General features: G+C 39.9%; 1 protein-coding gene across 1 annotated transcript in view; it reads left to right on the top strand.

The window, feature by feature from the left end:
• The window catches only part of LOC103184770 (xenotropic and polytropic retrovirus receptor 1 homolog), a 127,419-nt gene that overhangs the window by 27,719 nt on the left and 79,132 nt on the right, over positions 1 to 20,568 (top strand). The gene's annotated exons all lie outside the window — the stretch shown is intronic.

The raw sequence follows: 20,568 nt of genomic DNA, 5'->3' as shown, positions 1-20,568 counted from the left end.
GAATCTTGTTGTTGTTGTTGGTTCATTTCCACCATATGTTTTATACTTTCGCACTGAATGACCAGGACCATTTGTGAACAAAATACAGGACGGGAAGATTAATAGATGCAAAATCCTCATTTGGTGGGAAACGGTTGGCATTTAAAGGGTTAAATTGCGACACATTGGTACACAGATGGGGCTTGGGGGTCTGTGCTTGTGAATTAATTTTGTTCTCCCCAAGTTAATTGTGCACCTGGTGCACGCATTATTGTACTGAAGCAGAATTAACACTAATGAAACTACATACAGTTGTCTGCTCTCATCTCCAGGACATCCAGTGACTTGTGTGAGTTCGCTCTCTACAATTCTGTTCTCAAGCATAGCTTTTAGATTAAGTTTCAATTGAATGGATTTGTTAAAGCTGTGGACAGTTCTGCCTGAACTACAGCTATGCATTCATCATAATTTTCTCTATTTATATCTCCATTTCAAATTGTTGCTTTTACTGTAAATTAGCACCGTGCAGCTCTGGGGCAAAATAAACGCTCCCAGTTATTAAGTATAAAAGCATTTAGATCTAACTGATGTACATGAATTGATGCAGGCTTTTGCTGTCTGGTATCCTGACTGATGTATATGTCCTGGATGTGAAACTAAACATGTTCTTCCAGCACTTCCATTCCATGGAAGACACGGATGTGACATGACATAAGTTGCTTTTCCAAGTGAATTAAATACCTCGCAAGGTATCACAGCACAGTTCGCGAAAAAATATTTTAAACTCCTGTTGCCTCCTCCTATCTCACAAATTTCTAATAATAACTTGCCTTTCACATGGGATGAACATCTTAAAGCACTGAACAAAGACGGTGAGGATCACTGAAAATCACAAAAAGAGGGAATTTTGTCATTAACCACATCACAACTACACATTGGAGTCAGTTCGCTTCCTCATTGTTTAAATATGAAAGGAAACTGCCACATAGAGGAGATAGAGACAAATAAATAAACTGCCATTATAATAATAATCCTTGCATTTGATATAGCGCCATAACACGTCTTTGAGATAATAATAATAATAATCCTTGCATTTGATATAGCGCTTTTCACGTCGGGAGGACGTCCCAAAGTGCTTCACAGAACACACTGTAAAGTGAATTGACTGTATATTTGTGGGCGAACGCGGCAGCCAATTCCACACAGCAATGTCCCACAAACAGTCGTAGATTGAAAATGACCAATTTATTATTGTTTTTGGTTTTTTGGAGGGATTATTATTAGGCTCTGTGTGGAGTAAGGAAACTTGCCCAAGGTTTCGCCCTCTGCCTGGAATTGAACTCCGGTCTCTCGCTTGCAAAGCGAGTCTCAAAGCACTACACAGAATATATTGCGAAGTGAATTTTGATAGGCTATTTTGATAGGCTATTTCAATTTGTCCAGAATAGTAAAACAGACTTCACGGCCTGCAATTGAAGGGGGTAAATTCGGAGCTCTGCAAACACTAATTCAATGAGCGAATAGTGAACCTGTGGAACAGGCTCCCTGGAGAGATGGTTGAAGCAGGAAGTGTTGATTCTTTCAAACACAGATTAGATAGTTTTCTTTTAGGAAATAACATTATGGGATATAGTACATAGGTAGTTCGAGACATTTGTGCATGCGGCCGCTAGGAAGGTGGAAGGAACTAGAGGGACATTGGTCTTTTTTCGTCCAGCATTTCTTTTGTTCTTATATGAATTGACTGAATATTTTGTGGGTGAAATGCGGTAGCCAATTGTGCAGAGCAGTGTCCCACAAACACTCGTTAGATTGAGTGAATTACTGGGTGAGATACTGAAGGGAGTCATTCTCAGGTTAAGGCATTTAAATTTGCAGATAACATCAGTTGGGGAGAGGAGGGGACAATGTGGAATCAGGAGGCAGCAAAGATTATACAAATAAACTTGATAAGGTGGGCATCTGGGTTGATGACTGGCAAGTGAAGTTCAATGCAGATAATTGTAACTAACTACATACTGGATGTAAAAATAGGAAATGCATATCTTCAATGGATAGAACTTGCCAAGGGGAAAGTTGAAAGTGATCTAGGGGTATTTGATGATTTATCGCTCCATATCGCAACAGTGTGAGGCAGAAATAAGCAAGGCAAACGGGTTGCTGGGCGAGATTGTTGAATTCAGGTCACCTGAAGTCATATTCGAGCTTTGTGGTTTCTGGTTGGGTCTTCATGTAAATGGTGCTATATTAATGTCATTGTAATAGGAGGTTACAGTTTAACATCTTTGTCAGGTCTGTGCATTGACTATCTTGCATATATATCTGTGAAAGATATTTCAATATCTGTTATTTCCATACTGGCTGTATTTAAAATTCCGTTGCAGTGGGCGATTTTCAAAAATTGGGCTAAGTGTTTTGTTACTATGGACCCTGACAATGTCTAATCATTCAGTGTCAACATAACTATGTTGTGGCATAGAACGGACGAACGGTGCACTGATAATCCAGTGACAGCCAAAAAGCCTTTCAGTGGCAATCATCTGGCACCAATTATCCTCAGACAGGCAGCTCCCAGTGAAGGTCAGGCTTAAGAAGACATTTATTCTGCACAAAAGGCAATGATGTTTGTATCCTTGAGTACAGCAGATGATTTTAAATTACAGCCCATCAACACATTCCATCCTTTTATGTTCTCAATCGATGAACAGTGTATGGAGTTTTCACAATAAAGATCAATTACGTCCTACAAAATATTAACTGCTGAGATACTGGCAGAATTAGTTACTAGTATTTTTACTAACTGGAATAATCTACAGATTGCCAAAAGCTGCTAAATTTGCCTGGGTGTGAACACAAGGCACGTCATTGCCAAAATCTAAAAAAGTACAGGGAAAGAAAAGGAAATCAGGATTGGGCCGTGCCTTTGGTCAACATTCTCAAACTCTTCCTACCTGCTCGGTAATCTACATCATCTTTGTAATGCAGTTTGAGACTATGTGAGAGGTGCTGTATGCAAGTTGTTGTCTGCAGCTCTAGTGGATGAGCTAACACCAGTATAGGCTGGATATGCCAAATAGCTGCCCCCCAGGTACTTTATGTGTATTTTGCACTGTGTTTTGTGGTAAGTCTATTCTCCGATGCTCCTGAAGTTGGCAATACAGTACCTTCAAATGATACTTATTTGGTATAGTGCCTTATCACATCGGAACGACGTCTCAAAGGAATTACCGTGAAATGGAGGGACTGAGTATTTGTCGACAAACGCGGCAGCACAATTGCGTACTTTAGTGACCCACAAGCATGAAATGAATGACCGATTTTAGTTGGGGGATTGTTGGGCAAGACACCAGGAGAACTCCCTCCTCTTTTTGAATAGTGTCCTCCTGAACAGGCACACAGGAACTCTGTTTAATGTCTCATCCGAGGGACGGCACCTCTGTCCTTCGTATGAGACGATGCAATACTGGCCCCCCCACCCCTCCCCAGCAGCACTGAATGGGAGTGTCAACTTCTGATGTGAGTTCAAGTCTCCACGTGGGATTTGAACCCACAAAATTTTTAACTCGAATGAGATTTCTACCATTGAACAAGCTGATGCAAATATAATTGCAGCAGTTCTGTGGAGGTCAGCAGCAGCGAGTGGCACTAAAGTTGGTGGCTGGCAGCATTCAACAGCTGTGTCGGCTCACATAGTAAGCAGAAGCCTGACCTCTGCAGTTCACATAAACGTAATCACTGCCAGGTGGAGTATTTGTAAGCGTAGTAAAATTGTCTCTGTGCCACTCAACTTCTCAAAATCTGTACATTTAGGATCTTTATCAGTCCACATGCATGTCCTATATTTGTTCTGAAATCTTTCTGGAGTCTCCAATTGCTGGGCCAGTCACTCAGGTTAGTGGAGGCAAAGCTGTTCACTTCTCTCTACAGGGGGAGGCGAAAGTCGGTTGAAGGCAAAGCCAAATAGCACCCTAACACGCAGAGCGTCTCAGAGCGGTTAAAGCAGTGCAGGAGTTTTCATGACCCCATACAGTAGTTCAGCACTGAAGCCACAGGAATACAACAAGGAATGCCGGAATCAATCAAAAGGCCATCTGTGATCAGCTTTGTAACACTGTAGTCAGACAGAAGGTTAGCATAGAATGTATCTTGCGGTGTTCCTATAATTCGTGCTGGAAGCTTGTTTTCTTGTAGTGAGTATCTACTTTGGAATCCTGTAGCTCGGTGGTTAGAGCCCTCGCCTTGCAAACCAGAGGATGTGGGTTCGAGTCCCTGGCGGGTCAGGTCAGGGTGAAATCTTGGGCAAGTTTCCTTACTCTCCCACACCTAATAATAATCGCTGAAGAAAAAAATCCCAATAATAAATCGGTCACTTCAATCCATCACTGTTTGTGGGACACTGCTGTCTGTGCGCAATTGGCTGCCGCTTTTTGCCCACAAAATATAGTGTTAATTCACTTTACAGCATATTCTGTGAAGCGCTTTGAGACGTCTAGAAGATGTGAAAAGTGCTATATCAAATGCAAGGATTATTATTATTTTCTTTTTGAAAAATAAAGACTAAAACATCTTATACCTACCTTTTATTGTAGCCCTCCCACTGAAGCAGTAAGATTTTGTGGGTTGACTGTGCAGTGACTTTTTTTTACATGATGTCTTAAGGAAACTTGCTGCACCAACAACTCAACCTACCATGTTGCAAGTGTGCCGTGCCTACCTCTTGCAATCCTGTTAATTGCTTTATGTTCTACTCCATTGATGGACGTTGAGTACGGTTCTTCAACCGAGAAGGGAGTTTACGAGGCATTTCAAGATTTACAAGGCATGTACAGCATGGAAATGGGCAACTCGGCCCAATCACTTTATGCTGGAGTCGCCACTGAGTCCTTACTCCCTCTCACACCCTTCTGTTCACCTCTCTCTCGCGTGAAGGTCTAGCTTTCTCAAATTCATCCATACTATTTGATTCAACCACTGCTTCAGACAGCAAGTTCCACCATCTCACTATGTTTTGTGTGAAGTAGTTCCTCCAAAATTCTCTTTTAGATCCCCTAGTCGCTATTATATATTTGTGTTCCTGGTTACAGACACCCCAAACAGTAACCTTATTGAACCTTCTATAATTTTAAATGTTTCTATTAGGTTCCCTCATAAACATCTCCAGCAAAAAAAGGCCTAAACTATCCAGTTTACCCTAATAGAGGTAACCTGCCAACCCTGGTATTATCCTAGTAAACTGAAGCTGTACTCTTTCCATCGCTGCTATACACTTCCCAGAGGGTGGTTGAGAATATAATAATAAACCTTGCATTTGATATATAGAATTAACTGGATGGTGGAAAGCATCAATGTATTTAAGAAGAAACTTGCTTCATACACGAGGAAGGATAGAGTGAAGTAGAAACACTGGCACAGATTTCTATATAATGACTTTTTTAATGACATTGTAACTCGCTCTCCCTGACGCTGCAATTTTCCCAGGTGCAGGGATTAGTGCTCTAATGTTGGAGTACGTCTGTGTGTTTATAAATTAACTGGAGTTTTTTATATACACAACCCTGATTTCAAAATGATTAGGAGACATTACTTCTATATTTTGTTGCAGGATATATATTGAGATATATGGGGAAAACTAAGCTGATTCAATTAGAGGCTGATTGATTATAGCTGCTATAACAAGATGAGCAGAGTGGAAAAGCCTTTGTCATTGCAGCGCTATTGGCTGTTGCTAAGTCTCCATTCCAGGTTTGCCTCTGGGAAACCGCCCCATCCAGATGGTGCAAGAGTCAAGTTCGAGCTTTACAGGCCTTTTGGATTTAGGCTACTGTGACTAGGATCAATGGCAGTGTCAACAAATAAATATTTTTTACCTTGTCATTTTCACCCACTGAATGTGGATCATTAGCAGATTGGTAGCACAATGGATGCAGTTGTTATGGGTCATTGATATTGAGATGGAGATAAAATTCTGCCAGTATTTAGAATTTTAAATTCAGCCTGCATAATTTGAGTGATTTTTGCAGGATCTTGGTAAATAAAGATAAAAGAGCATATGGTTTCACACTGAAAAGCCTGTGTGAGATTTTGCAGCATTCTGATACTACCTGTACTCTTTAAACTCTTCAGTGGTATGTATTTAATTCCTGGGTCCTTAAAAATGAGCAGGAACGTTTATAATCTGTTTCCATTGTACCATAGATAGTATAGGCAGATATCTTAATGCTTAAAGATTATCCTTAAAATTTACTCACAGATATATCGTGGTGCTCAATTGATAGCACCTCTGACTTAGTGTTACAGCGTATGTGGAATAAAATGCAGCAATCTTGTATTTGCATATGTTCATCAATGCTACAAATGTTTGAAATTTCAATAAAAGAATCACAAGGTGCTATGGGAGTGCTGCATTGTCATGTGCCATCCTTCTTGATGGCTTAGTTAAAGCGAACACATGGCACAATTTGAAAAGAGAACTGAGCTTTTAACTCTGTCCTGGCCAACAATTCCCCAAACAAAAATTGTTCCTTCTTCATAGTGGTGTGCAAATTGACTGCTGCCTTTCCCTGGACAGTCATTACATTTCATGTTAAAATTCTTGTGAAGTCCTTTGAGATGTTTCGACGACTTGTTAAAAAGCCATATCAAATGCAAGAATTATATCTTACCGATCTCATTCATTTGTGATGGGACAGAATCTGAGCTGCACTACATTTGAACAATTCTTCAGTGATGATTGCTGCTTTCTCATGTAGTTTTGATCTCGACTCCAATTTACTGTGACATTGCCCTCTATAGAATGGTAGCTACTTAGCAAATCTGTTGGGAATTTCCTAGTTGTCAAATATTAAATGCATGCCCTTTTCGTGCGCATCACAGTTAAATGAAGACAATGTTGTTTTCAAAGAAAGGACTTCAGTGATTGAGAAACGCCTTCAGCTCCTAGTTCTAACATTTAGTTGAAAAATATCTTATGTGACACTGTGTATATGTGGTGTGTGTGTGTATACGGGTGCATTTTTGGTGAATACTAAATAGCGCTGAAGATATGTAGCTGAGGAATGACTGAGCCCTGAACTAACAAGCTTTGATTTCAAATCTGAGAATTTGCATGCAATCACATTCTTGATCTCCTGCCCTGATGTGATGATTTTAGAATTTATAACAATTTTGGCAAAATTAAATGAATTATCTTTATGTTAATTCTTTAATTGCATTTTCTCGGGCGGGTACTGAGGTGTTTGCTGTTTAATGTAACAATCTTGTTAATGATGCGGCGATGTGTGATAGATTTGTAGTAATGAGGTCCTTCTGTCACTATCTGCAGAATAGGGATGTGTTTGTCTGGAAGCATTGTCAAAGTTGTTGGTAGTGTTATAGATCTGGGGTCTCCATCCTCTGGAGGATTAATTAAAGGTCTGTTTACTGGGGAAGGTAGATTTACTAAGTAGTTGGGACTGCTTGGACAGATGAGATGAAAATGTTGACGTGGAGGGATTTATAAGCGATCCTGTGTTTTTTAAAAACTGTTCTCAAATATAAACTCGTCCAGCATGTCATCTCCTGTATTTCTTTGTTGAAAATATCTCCTCACTTTCCCAGCCTTTTGTCCATTTGTCACTGCTAATATAATGCAGCTCCTCCTGCCTTTTACTTTATTGCACATTATTTATAAATGTTGCCATATTTTATGAATATTTTTCTTGGTCTCTGTTTGAAGAACAGAAACAGAATATTTTAAAAGGCTGTTGTGTAACCTAGCAACCCAAAGTGCTTTGTTCAGTAGAGATATCAGTCTTAAAAACAATTCTAATTATGTTATAAAATTTCATAATCTCCCAAATTACAGACAATTGCCGTATCTAATTGCATTGGCCTTTGAGTAATACAAAGTTAATAGGTAAGGCGCAAGTGAATATTCATATTTAAGCTGCTTCAAATAATTATCCAGTAACTGTCCTTTTTTTTACAAAATGGATGAGGAAATTAATATTTGTTTTGTTCAAACCTTTGTTCCAGAGATCATGGTCAAAGAACTTAAAGGAAAAGTGTATTCAATGGAATTTTCATCTTATGTCAAATAGTCAAGAGAAGCTGTCATGGTTCATGTGGTATTTGTTGTGTGTTCCCCACCTTTCATACTCAATTATGTGTTATACTATTTTGTGGCATTAGAATTGGTGTTGCCTTTGTTCTCGGGTCGCAGTTCTGTCACTCCACCCGTGCAATCCTGTTCACTGTTAAAGGGAAAGAATAGTTTACAGAATTACCCAATAACCAAGTATTAAAAAAGGTATCTACATATCAGTTTTCAGACCAAATCACTCAAAAGTGTTATCTACAAACCTGGAGCTCTGTACTACTGCAAAATGTCTGCACATGGATTCTTTTGCTTAAAATACATTTTAATCATTTTTACACATTAAGCACGATTCGGAATGTGCACACGACTAACCTATGAGCCAGGCTAGCTGGTTGTCATCAGTTGTATGTGCTAATATTTTGTAAAACAGATGTGTAATGAATCCAAACGTTCTTTGTACTTTGCAGCACCTATTGGCAACTGCAAGTTAAGTAATGTTTGTGAGAATCTGAGGCTTTCGTACCATTTCATTGGGTTTACTGATACCCATTATGTATACTATTAATCCAAGACCGACAGCTCAATGTCTCAAGTAATATATTCACTTATACATTCACTGTTGAGCATGAGTCTTCCTTCTCCTACTTTTCCATTTAGTCAATGCTATTAAGGTAATTATGGAATGATTCATTGTAAGTTCCTATGATGTATAGCGATGTACAGGCTGTAAGAACCTTATGCTTTTATTTTGTGGTTGACAGTTTCAACATCCAAAGCACAAAATGTGTTCATGATTCTGTTGTGAATCATGCAGATTTGTGGTTTGGGTAGTTTCGTATTCTAGTTATAAGGTTGTCCAAGAGGAAAAGTAAAGTAATTAAATTTTAGTGAATGACAGAAGCAGAATGAAAAGTAATGGGCAATTATCATTCACCAACAAATCACATTGCTGGATTTGAAAATCAAATGTTATTTGATTTTTTCTATCTGCTTTGCTGAGCATGATCATTTGCAATTGGATTTAAATTCACAGACTCGTGTCTGCACTGTATCCTGGAGCTCATAAATTGGAACAAAATTCATCTTGAGTTTAATGCATTGTTAGTAGCGTTCTTCATATAGAATACCTGCGGCCATTTGGACTATAATCGAATGGCATTTATGATGTGATGAAATGGTCCAGTCCCTTATCATATACCTATTCCCCATTCTAAACCATTTGCCTATCATAAACCTTTCTCATTTGTCAAGATTCTTTGACAGGAAGTATAGGATTCTGGAAGGCTTTTGTCATATTCTGTGTTTTAAATTTGTCATTTTTCTTGCACCAATATATTTTTGTGTGCACAAAACCCCAAAGGAAACTTAATGACATCTTTTTTGTCTTTTGGATCTATTCCCGAAACAGATAAAGAGGAAACCTTTCCAACTGGTTTAAGAAACCACTCAGTTGCTAACTCAATCTTTTGTCTGATCTTTCTTATGCGCACACCTTAACTGAAGTGAAATTGCTCCAGTTATACAGGGCCATTTTCCCGGTGAATTGCTGGTATCTATGAGTGAGTAGGTGCAATTACAGTTTGGCAGCACATTCCATGGTATTGAAGCAGCTATCAATCGACGCTGCCAGATCAGAGAACTTCTCCACATCCAGTGTCCAGGAATTGGCTGTGAGGCAGTGCCTGAATAGCAGTCTGACTGACTGATGTCTTGACAACTTGACGTTCCACACCCAAGACGATTTATTGATGTGCCTTCATTAACAGGCTTAGCAGAAATGTAAATATTTCCACAGCATTAATGTTTAGTAATCTGTACAGATGAAGTGAATAGAGCCTAGAATAATCAGCAGCGTGAGGTGTTTTCAGGATGTAGTGGCTGAGGAGGGACATGCCCAAGTTCTGGAGTCAGCTGAGTGAAGTGAGTTGTGGAGTGGGGTGAAAGCAGGTTGAAGAGATAGGGAGGGGCTAGGGCAAGAAGTAATTTGTACACAAGTATCTTGAAATTGATTTGTTCTGCAAGAGGGGGCCAACGGAGCTTTGCAAAGACTTGGGTGATGGAAGTAAGGAGTTTAGTATGGGTGACGGTATGGGCGATGGGAGTTTTTGAATTAATTGGATTTCATGAATGGTGTTGCTGGGGAAACCGGCCAGGAGGGCTTAGGAAAAATTTAAGCGGGAGGTGACGAATGTGTGGACAACTGTTTTTGAAAGCAGAAAAGGTGGAGCAATGCTGAGGGACTCTGGGATGGAATTCCAGAGAGCGGGAGCAAAATAGCCTAAGGCTTACCCAGCGATGGCGAGGCAGTAACAGCGGGGTGCATGAAATCGGCTGCTTGCTGAGCAGAGGAATTGTTCATGTATTGGAAGTGATAGAGTTAGAATGGGGAGAGAGGATGGATCGAGCATTTTGAATACGAAGCCGAGAATCTTGAATTCCAACCACTGGGACCATATCGACAGGATGCTGAGCTTTTTATACTTTTATGCATCAAATTGTTACGCAATTAGTCTTTGTACTAATTGATGCTTCAATAGTAAAGCATATTTAGTGGAGCCCTGGTCTCCACGACTGTAGATGATTTCTCTGTGTGACAGAAACATGCATTGTCCATTTACTAGGTGGCTGTTTGCAACATTTGTGAATTGTGCAATTTTCCTGCTAATGCCAAACGTGGCTAATCGATAAGAAGGATTACTATTGGGAATTGTCATTCTTGGAGGAATTCACTCACTCTGCATCTACTTCCACTTCCATTTTAGACATGTCAAGGTGTTTTCATTGCACACTGCACACAAGGCACACAGCTATTAGTGCAAGTGGATACATCATTTTCTTTAGTTATTTTGCTTCACTGCTTTAGGGACTTTTTTACTGCAGATTTTGAACTGTTCTCTCCAAAACATCTTCAGCTTTGTTGAAGTGCTTCAGCCCACACTGAACTTGCAGTCTATGTCGACACTCTAATGCAGTGCTGGATATGGGCCATATTGTTTGAGGTGCCGTCCTTTGGATGCAATGTTAAACTGAGGCCCCATCTGCCTATTCATGTGGGCTTTACAGGTCCCATAACACTTTGGAAAAGAGAAGGGAGTTTTTCCCTGTGCCCTGGCCAACATTCCCCAAATAAAGTTATTCACTTCATAGCTGTTTGCAAATTGTGTGCAAATTGGCTTCCTCGTTCACTATTAAAACCTCGGACAGAGAGAGAGGTTTTTGTCCACAATTGTAATGAAAGAGTGATCCAGGACTCCACAAAGTCTGAACGTACAGTGATTTTGGGACCTTGCCTAAATGTTAGTTATAAAATAGTCCCTAATCATAAATGCGTTGAATATAAATGAAGCAGAAAAAATTGAAACATGAGCATCGAACCTGAAGAAATGTCAGCTGGTGTTTACTTGGAATAACAAGTATAATGGGACTGACTAGAAGTGCAGAATACTCACATAATATTAGCAAATAATATTGCTGAGCACAAATGCGCAATTAATGCACACAATCCAAGGAAAGTTTGGTTGGGAGGGTGGGTTGGGATATTTTTCCAGTTCTTCTGGTTTTGGTTCCACAGGCTCCACCAGCCTCCCCCTCAAAAGGTCGACCAGCCTGTTACTTCCCACCAGGATTATTTTGACAGTGGTCAGGAATGGGGAGCTTTGAATTTTTATTTCTCCTCTCCCCCCCACACCTTTTCCAATACACTTTATCCTAATACGGAGAATTCACACTTTATCTATTGTTCATTTAACAGCACAAGTTGTCTTCCACCGATACTAATGACTGGAAAACATTCTTGGCATCCAGGGATTCTACTTGCAGGATTCTATTTGCAATAATCCTGGTGGGAAGTGACAGGCTGTCGACCTTTTGAAGGGGAGGCGTAACCTAATCTTGTTCTTCTTCTGTTAGCACTCACCATCTCAGCTGACCCGTGAAGATAAAGAATCAGAGAGCTGGTGGAGCCTGTGGAACCACCAGTGATATGGAAAACAGAAATATATTTTGCAAATGTCTGGTGACCTTGTCACGGCTAGAGGTCACTCTGTGTTGAAGTGGCCAGCATTTTAATGAAAGCAGATGAATGTATCTGAAAGCCACTGATTTCATTGACTCAGCCACAATGATTTATAATTTGATGCTTTTTGTCTGAGTCGTAGGACACTTCCCCCACCTCTGTGATAGATCCCATGGCACTATTGGAAAAGAGATATGAGTTTCTCCCAGTGTCCAACAACCACAAGATAGAAATTGGTCAATCACTTCATGGCTGGTTATAGGTCATTGCTGTCTACAAATTACCTGCTGTGATGCATATTTAGGTATACGTACTCTATCAAATGGAAATATTATTCTTCAATTCCCCTCTATCAGTGTTTCTTAAAATGTTGATACTGGCTCATGTTAATAAAATGTCAGATCAATCAGTCTAAAGAGATCTCTGGTATGCGCCAACCATGAGGTTATCATAGGCCAATGCCTTTTCTCAGTCAATGAGACGCACGTTCAATATCGTTCACTTTAGTTCACATTGAAGGACTACAATGGGTTTCATTGCTTGATAAAGTTTAAACATTAGGAATAGTTTCAGTGGTGGGATGGGATTGTGAGAGTGTTGTGAGCAGTTTTCTTCCTACATAATATGCTTTCATGAAACCCAAGTTATTTAACCTCTTAAAATAATTCTGGTTTAAGGTGTGGATTGGATCAGTCTGCTGGCAGTCTTGCTGTTAGCTTTGTTATTGTGTGGGAGCTGTGAGTTGCAAGGAGTTTACATGCACCCTTTGTTTTATCAACAATAATTTTTTGCTTGAAAGCTTAACATATCTGACAGTATAGTGTAAGTAAAAAAAACATTTATATGTTATAAATTGCCTTGACAAATCCCATCACTAAACCCTTGTCATCTACCCATGTGCCTGAGAAAGATATAAAATAGTCTCAAAATATGCTCTCTATCTAGCAGTAATATTTCTTCAGTGAGTTAGACTATTAGCATCGAGTAATTTTGCATTAAATTTCCTGTGCATTTCTTGTTGACGGATAATGGTGAATAAACAGCCAGTCAACCTATTGAAGAGATCCCAGAAACCTGAAGTGCCGTTTCCCACTGTCAGATTAGATAATTGTATAATCTAGTAACAGTAATATATCCATTAGTCTTCCTTAAACAAATACATAGTTTTATTACATATTAAAAAGACATTGTAAGAGGGAATGAGTTTTGCTACCAGATGTCTGCATTAGGAAATCAAATCACAGTATAAGTGAGTTATGTTTCTTAATTTTGTTTTTTGATGTTTCATCATGTTTCTTTGCAGCCTTATCCAGTGCAACTCAAGAGATGATAAATGAGAATTATTGCGAATAAGATTGGTTCATTGTTTTGCCTGTTTTCTTCCATCCTCTCTAAAATATGGAGTCTTGTTGCGTGGTGGTTAGTGTGCTTGCCTTGCAAGCAAGATGGTCTGAGTTTGATACACTAGCAGGGCGAACCTTAGGCAAATTTTCTTCTCCACACCCCTCTGTTTATCTAGCAGTAAGTAGGAACCTGGTTGTTAGTTGATTGATGCATCGCTTTCTGGGGGTAATAATCCCTTCCAAAAAAAATAAATAAATAATAATTTGGTCACACAATCGACAACTGTTTGTGGGACATTGATGTGCGCAATTGGCCGCTGCATTTTGCCCACAAAATAAACAGTCAATTCACTGAACAATATATTCTTTGAAGCACTTTGAGACGTCTTGCTGTGTTAAAGCACCATATTAAATGAAAGTATTATTAAACAAGTTGCTTTTCTTCACTTCCCACTTGATCGATGATTCTCCATATGCCATTCACTCTCTGATACCTCTCGCAACTCACCATTATTTGTTATGTATGTACAAGTCTTTTCTGTGATGTTCAATCACAGGTGGGGTGAGACGGGAGAGAAAAGAAAAATCATCACATTGTTTGTTGGTTATAATTTATTTTGAAACACTTCCCCTGTCCTTCCCTTGTCTCGTGAATAGCACTAGCACTAACATGAATGAAAAAGGTTTCAAGCTGCCATCTTGATTTCCTGATGAGTGAAGCTGCAGTTTAGTGTGGCCTTTCAGATGCTGTTTTGCAGCATATCGCTTCAGTTGTGTTGTTATTCTGAAAAGTGGCATTGGAAGGTAGTCGAGATCGAAAACATCAATGTAAAGTCATATAAAATCTTCATGAAGTTGCTTGTGTCATATTGGAGACCGTGGTGGTTTGGGATGGGGGGGGCGAGGCATGTTTATGGCTCCATCTTTCTGGGTCCTATGTGCCTAAATCACCATTTTTTTAAAAAGGGACAGCAATCACCAAATTCTGCCCTAACTATTGTGTACCACTAGTCCATGCAATTTGCCTTTAAAAAGGCAGCTTTAAGCTGATCTATTTGAGTAGTAGAGTGGAGCACCAATTGTGTGGTGAATAGTGTGGACGAATGCCCCAATGTCTATTTCCATCTCGGCTACATATTAGAGGCTGCTGCGATTGGAGGCTCAATTTAGTCGTAATCCCAATTGAAGCCTCAGTTTTGTCACCACTTTGGTTAACAATGTTGCATTTTGAAATGGCACCTGAAAGCATTTAGCCTGGATCTGTGGCATTAAGTGCAGCTCTGCTCCATGGCAACACTGGCTTTGAGAACTAACTCATCAGTCTGCATTTTGTCTCTGTTCAATGGCCTGCTTGCAGCTTTGTTCTGCAGTAACGATCTCATAATGTATGGAAACCTTTAGAAAATCTGCCCGGAAGAGTTTCCAACATATGTGCATCTTTGTATCAGTCTGGATAACCTGGTGAATGTTCAAAAATTTGCCCTTGCCCTTTGATCACCTTTTTGTGTCATTGATTTCAAGTAACAGTCTTTGAAAGTTTTTGAAAATTGATGGTTTGAAAATCATCGTGATGTGATTCAAAATTACTTGCCTACTATTTCCAAGCACAGGTTTGACAGACAGTCACAGGGATGTGATGTGTTAAGAAACTGAGGTGATACTTCAATAATTTGTTGCTTCACTTTGCCAGGATTGAGGAATGCCACCGCGAGTTCATGGTTCAGGACGTGTCTTGTTCCTGCAACTGGCTGTCCACTACACATGCACCAAAGCTTCTCGTGTCTAATATGCGATGTATTTGAGCATTTGCACATATATCATACCATGCTACATATACCATTACGTGTTCTGAAAAGCTTCCTGATAACAATTGTTATCATTAAGCTGAAAGAAAAGGAGAGGAAATTTGAGGGTGTTGTCCCCAGGCACTATTAAGGCACTATTAAAACAAGTCTTTTAAACGGGGTTGGAAGCTGGGGAGAGAAGGCGCCAAGTGGAGGAATTCTAAGAGTGCGTGGGTAACTGAAGACTTGGTCTCATTTTCAAGAGAATGCCATTCTGTTAAGTTTGCAGAGGTCGTGTGGGGCGAGATCATGAAGCAATTTTGAAGGTCAGGATGAAGTTCTAAAGGAAAAATAGAAGCTACGGATCAAACACCTTCATTTTATGTGAGTGAAATGGTGAGGAGGGAGAGAGGGAGTGTCCACTAATTAATGATATTTTATTAAATATGGCATGAAGGAAATAGGACATCATTCCAAGGACTGAACAGTACAAAAAACAAGACTTATTGTAAGGAATATTGATAAATGTAAAAGCTCCCAAGCACTGGTGTTTAAGTCCTCATCTTAAAACCTACACATAGTCTACTCTCTAGTTATTGTTCTCTTGCTTGCACGGGATAGTGGAGACTGCAGGATAGGGTTCTCAGGAGAGCTCAGATTGAGGGCACATGCATGCATACACACACATACCCTCCATCATCTTCTGCTGAGAGCATGCCCGGACATTCCTCCAAAGAGTTCAGACAGCGCAAGTACACCATCCTTGGGAGAGCATAAGTTACTCATACCTCAATCCTCGTGTGCATAGGGGATTTAAAAAAAAGGTTAGGTGCTGCTCACTGATTTGTAGGTATGATATATTTATTTAGCTGTCATGACACTTTGTGGAAATATAAAATAACTGAACATCTCAAGAATTTCTTACAATGGAATGATGTTTCTAACAGCATTGCCATTGACCATCAGGCCTTTACATCCTGTTATAGATGAAGTGTCATGGCAGTCAAAAAAAAAGTTTATCATACAAACCAGGGACAAGTTATGTTCATCAATATGAATGCCAACAACAAGGCGACTCCTCTTGTCCTTGTGTTTAACTGTTGGTGGGGGATGTTGGTGGTGGGTGGGCAACGTGGAACACTATTCACTTGCAGTGTGGTAATTCGATTGTGTGGTTCCAACATCAAAACCTGTTTGAACACCGGCAGTACTTTGAGACTGAATTACCGCCATCAACTTACTGTCAGACCAGTTGTAGTTTAGATTCTAGTTTTTTAAATGAATATTTTAAAGTGTTTTCTTATTAAAACGCTGCACATGCAAAGCACATGAGAGTATAATTGCTTGCGAGTGAAAGGTTAATGAAGAGAGAGCGCATGTGACTCCACGTGACTGTTGCCATTACACACCCTGTCATGCAGAATAAGAGCTTGCTGTACTGTACATCTAGGAGAGCTTCCACGTATTCCTCTACAAAGAAATTGAGTGAGCACTTCCATTAAATTGGCTTGCTGAACATGCTGTACTGTCATGAAAGATTAGCATCACTTCTCACGTCAGATAATATACTTCACTCTAAATTTAATTTCACGCAATGTGCTGATAAAATCGGTAATTTCAGAGAATAGCTGCTTTGTGATCAGTATACGGTGTGAATAAATAAATACGGGAAGCAGAAGATCCCTTCCATTAAATATACAAACAGAAGTCGCTGGAACACTCAACAGGTCAGGCAGCATCTATGGAGAAAGGAAAGTGAGTTAATGTTTCAGATCGATGACCTTTCTTCGGAACCCGAACGTTAACTCGCTTTCCTCTCTCCATAGATGCTGCCTGACTGCTGAGTGTTCCCAGAGACTTCAGTTTTTATTTCAGATTTCGAATATCTGCAGTATTTTGCCTTTTATTCCCTTCCATTTAATCTTCTACGAATATTACGATTCGTTGTGTAATATTCGTGATTGTAAGCCTTATTTGTTTTCAAATGTTTTTTTTTTAGTTTGTGAATTCTGCAGTCAGTGGTAGTTGGAGTCTCGTATAATTTTGGAACAAAGGGTTTGTGAATGAGGAGGAAAAGGATCAGCACAGCTCAGTAGCACTAAGGTTTAAAGGAGTGGTCCTTGCAGTGTGCTCTACGATTACTGTTCATGATGTGCCACATGTTTTTTTTGGGTGGGGTGGATCTCAAATGTGTAGATGGCAAACTGTTCTGGATGGAGAATTCATCAAAAACAAATCGCTGGTCTTCACTCGCACGGAATCCAATGGCAAGAAAATGATTGTCTGCTAATGACGTTTACCAACAGCCTCTCCCAAACCACAAAGGCCAAACCGTCCTGCAATTCACTGCCACAGCTCCTGCCTCCGCTCAAACAAATGAGACATGCAAGAGACACTCAGAATGATAGTACATTATGTACAAACAAAACTAATTGAATTCACAAGTGGGCAGAGTCACTGATGGGCGAGATGCCTCTATTGTTCATCCCTGCAATGCAGGACTAAACTTGAAGCAAGTTCTTTGTGTGAACGCTGGCAGGCATTATTATAAATAGCAACAAAATAAATTCAGACGCTCAGACTTGCGTGCTGATCAATATACTTGGGTTGTTAGGGCAAGAAACATTTTAACATTTGCTGTGTATCTTCCCATCGCATTGTACTGGTTGTATCACAGCTCAAACATTAAAACATGACGGGGGACTAGTGATAACAACACAAAAAGGCTCCATTCACATACTATTCTGGTCCTTGCTTTCCCAGCAGGCTTCCTGCTGCCTAAATTATGTGTGTGACTGACGGACAATAAACGCTTCAAATTGTGGTGTATGATGGGCAGGAGAGAGTTATTGTCATTTTGACCCAAATATTTGATTTAGTGTTAGATTCAGTCAATTAAGGAGAGGTAGGTGGCATTCACTAACAAGCAGGGAGAAAAACTGCACATTACTACTTTAAGGAGGCCATTCCAAAGAAAACAAAACATTTGTATTTTAATAGTGTTTTATCATGTTAACATGTCTCTCAAAATCTTTGAATTAAGGAGGCAACTATCTTTGAAGGCAAACATGGCAGTCAATTTTCACACAGCAAGCTTCCACAAACAGCCATGAATTCATTGGGTTTATAATTAATCTGGAGAATTATTGGCTGGCACCCTGGAAGAAACTTATTTCACTTTTCCAATAGTGCATGGAATCTTTAATATCCACCAGAATAGGCAGACAGAACCTCAGTTTAACGTCTCACCTGAAGGACGGCACCTCTGACAACGGAAAGCTTCCCCAGTATTGTTCTTCTATCGGCCTAAAACAATGAGCTTGATTCCTGACGTGAACCCACAACCTGCTGATTCAGAGTTGAGAGTGCTATTACCTGACTCAGGCTGACACAACACACTAAATGCACTCTTTCCACTGACAAATGTCATTTACAGAGACAGCAGTACAGTTTAAAAAGATGACCAACTTCTGTGTACTTTCTATGTAATATTTTGCAGTATTGTGGTAGAATTACTGATCGAGCCAAGTTGGCTGTGATTTCCACACTGGCTGCTTTAATCTGTGGATGATGGGAATCCATATACAAGCAAGATCTTTGGGAGTTAGATGTGTATTTATCTGGATTTAGCAGGATAATAAAAACTCTCTTTTTACAGAAATATTCACCATCATTACTAACTAGTATCGCTGTACTGTTAGTTTCTACATGTATGGTTATAAGAAACATCAACGTTGTATGCTGTAGTACAACAGTGGGAGTGTTAGGGCCTGATAGAGACTAACATGAAGAGAAAATGGAGTAGGGCTTGTCTATGCTGCTTTTAGTGCATTGTTCAGATAATCTGAGGGTTTGAATTATCCATTTCCCAAATAGGAGGTTTGAGTCTCGTCACCACTCAGGTGGAACTGCGCTGTGCACCAGGCTTTCACGCTTTAGTTGTGGCAGGCTGCTTTTCTGCGAAACTGAAATTGTCAAAGAAATCACGATGTAATGATGCCCCAGGCAACTCTCTGTTAGATTGCTCTGAACCTTAATGACTGCCAGCTTGATGTGCAGAGGACAAGAATATTGTTGCTGTGTCATATTCGAGGTTTATGAGTTCTTTTATTAAGTCAGTGAATAAATATTACAGAACATAGTTACAGAGGTGAGCTAATTTATTTCTACAGGGTCATCTTTGAGAGCAGTCTTGGTGTATAGTTGCAGACTTTATCTTCTACCCCCCTAGTTGGGTCTTAAGGTGGAATCCTGTATTGTAGTGGTTAGCTCGCAAGCAAGAGCATTCAGGGTCGAACCTCGGGTGGGATAAAACCTTAGACAAGTTTCCTTACTCCACATGCTGTTGTTTACCTCGCATGAAGTAGGAACCTGGTTGTTAGCTGATTGGTGGATTGCTTGATAATAATCCCTCCACAAACAAACAAAAATTTGATCACTCAATCCACTACTGTTTGTGGGACACTGCTGCACACAATTTGCTGCTGCATTTCGCCCAAAAATCGTTTTTCACATCTGAGAGCTGACCTTGAATCCAGCGCAGAAAATGGGATGTTCAGCAGTTCTCAATTCCAAAATTCTCCTGATGAGCTAGAACACAACATAAGTGAGCAGCTTCACTGAGGAAAGGCTGGTATGGGAATAAATGAATGTGCCACCTTTAGTAGATTTTTTTTTAAGTGGCTTTGAAGCCCGTTGATCTATCAATAGTAGAGGATAGCTTGCTTCTAATGTTGAAAACCTTCCGTGTATTGCACTGTATGTGAGTGTTTCATTGCTCTGTACTCAAAATCACGAGAGATGCAGATGGAGACCTACTATACCATCAAACTGCTCAGCAACTGCACCTCTAACCTGCAACAACCTCTATCAACCCCTCAGTCTGACCCGTATCTGTCAAATTCTGCCTAAAAACTTACCTCGTTGACGAAAATAAGCTTGGTTGATGCTTGCCAGAAAGTCAACAATCTTTGGAGTCGACATCCTCTTTCTTCACTGCATTCATTTTTATGAAGAACATAAGGAAAAATAACCAGATGTACAGTTAATGGCGAATTGTTGACCTAATTTCGAGACAGTCGGGGAAGAGCCTCGCTTCCTGACACTGGGAGATCTGGCTATCCGCTGGCATTAAATTATTAACTTGTGTCTTCAGTGGTTATACCATTTCAATTCTGTTCTCTTGATTTTCCTGAGGCCAGTGGCTCTAGTGAGCTTGACAGAAATTAAAAGGTAGGCAATTTTACTAGACTGGGTGCATTGCTAAACTGCCACAAAACTATTGCAAGTGTAGAATGATATTGTACTGGATCGGGAAACAGCAGTGAATTGATACTCCAGTGGGGCATTAGCACAGACACGAAGGGCCAA

This window comes from Callorhinchus milii, unplaced genomic scaffold (genome assembly GCF_018977255.1).
Source record: "Callorhinchus milii isolate IMCB2004 unplaced genomic scaffold, IMCB_Cmil_1.0 Scaffold5, whole genome shotgun sequence".
Classification (NCBI taxonomy): Eukaryota; Metazoa; Chordata; class Chondrichthyes; order Chimaeriformes; family Callorhinchidae; genus Callorhinchus; species Callorhinchus milii.
Note: the sequence above shows the minus strand (reverse complement) of the source record. Positions and strands in the feature narration are given on the sequence as shown.